Raw genomic sequence first — 1,728 nt, 5'->3', positions numbered from 1 at the left:
ACACACACACATACACACACCTGCATTGGCAGCAACAATTGGCTCAAGCATAACAACAACTGTGAGGCTGGCACAGGTCCAGGCAGTGTTTCGTTCTGTTGTGCATAGGGTCACTATGAGTTGGAACTGACCCATCAGCACCTAACAACAACATCGATATGGATATGTATGTATAGTGGTGGTAGTGATTATGTGCCATAGAATCAGTTCCAACTCACAGCAACCCTGTACAGGGTTTCCTAGGCTGTAAATCTCTCTGGGAGCGGAAAGCCTTTTCTTTTCCCCGGAAATGACTGGTAGATTCAAACTGCTGAACTTGCAGTTGGCAGTCCAACTGGTAATACACTATGCTACCATAGTTCTCAATATATACATATGTAGTCCTGGGTTGGCACTGAACCGATCGATAACTGCAAGGTTGGTGCCTCAAACCCAGATGCTCCTCAGAAGCCCTATACAGGTTCACTGAGTGGGAACCAACTGGACAACACTTAACAACAACATATAAATATTAGAAATGCATAAGTATTGCAAAATAAAGTATAAGTGCCCAAAGATGCTGGACATAACTATTCTGGGAACAGATAGCCATCCAGTTTAGAATGTGGGGGATGGGGAACAAAGGATGAGAACTGTGCATGGGAGGAACTGAATGTGCATATTTAGACATTTAAGCATTTAAACATTTTCCACAAGCTCTGGTGGCAGAGTGGTATACTTAACTGCTTTAATCAGGAGAGTAATATCTTATGTATGTATAAGAGCTCTCTGTCTTTAGTAGTGGAAATCTGTTGAAGTCTAGTGGTTTGGGAGGCTGGGAAATCTGTTAAAAAATGATCACAATAGTTCCAGTTGGAGAGGATAAAATCTGAGCTAAATTTGCTTGCAGTGTGAGTAGAAGGGAAGTGCTAGATGTTAAGAAACACAAAAGTAAGAAACTACAAATCTTGGAGAGATTTTGTTGTTGATGGGATAATTTTAAATGGCTTGCTGACTTGGGAGAATGAGGAGTGGGGGTGGTGTTTATACAGTGGTGGATTAACCAGTAAGCATAGAGTCCTGGTGTGGTGCTGTGGGTTAATGCGCCAGACTGCAAAGCCTTTTGAGCTGCAAGGTTGGAGGTTCAAGCTCACCAACTGCTCCTCAGAAACACTATACAGGGTCGCTATGGGTCCAAACTGACTCGAAGGCACGTCACAACAACAACAACATAGTGTCCTGATGTGGGGCTGTAGGTTAAAGCACATGAACCGAAGATCAGTTTATACCACCAGGCCTCCTTGAAAACCCTGTATAGGGTCACTATGAGTCAGAACTGATTCGATGGCACTTAATACCAACAAGAACAATGGTATACACTAGTTTATGGAAAGCAAGGTATTCACAAGCTTAATAGTGCTTACTTATTTATCTGTAGTTAAAAGCTTCACCTGGGTTTCATTTGTAGTGATCATTGTTCACTACCAATTAGTAAGTAAGCACAACTAAACCCCAGTATATAATATGTCTTGCTTACTGGGTAATCCATCCCTGTTTAAATGACACTATAGCTATTATTAACTGGGTTTCCTTGTAGGCGCATGGGTGTTATCCTATCACAGACAGCGTTGTGCCTCATGAATGATCTGGATATGTTCTTTTTGATGATGAATGCAACACCATTCCTCTTCAATTTGTCATTCCCTGCATAGTAAACCATGTGGTTGTCAGATTCAAAATGGCCAATAC

General features: G+C 41.8%; 1 protein-coding gene across 1 annotated transcript in view; it reads right to left on the bottom strand.

Moving 5' to 3' along the window:
• The window catches only part of ATP13A4 (ATPase type 13A4), a 189,287-nt gene that overhangs the window by 89,761 nt on the left and 97,798 nt on the right, over positions 1-1,728 (bottom strand). The gene's annotated exons all lie outside the window — the stretch shown is intronic.

Source organism: Chrysochloris asiatica, unplaced genomic scaffold (genome assembly GCF_000296735.1).
Source record: "Chrysochloris asiatica unplaced genomic scaffold, ChrAsi1.0 scaffold00224, whole genome shotgun sequence".
Classification (NCBI taxonomy): Eukaryota; Metazoa; Chordata; class Mammalia; order Afrosoricida; family Chrysochloridae; genus Chrysochloris; species Chrysochloris asiatica.
Note: the sequence above shows the minus strand (reverse complement) of the source record. Positions and strands in the feature narration are given on the sequence as shown.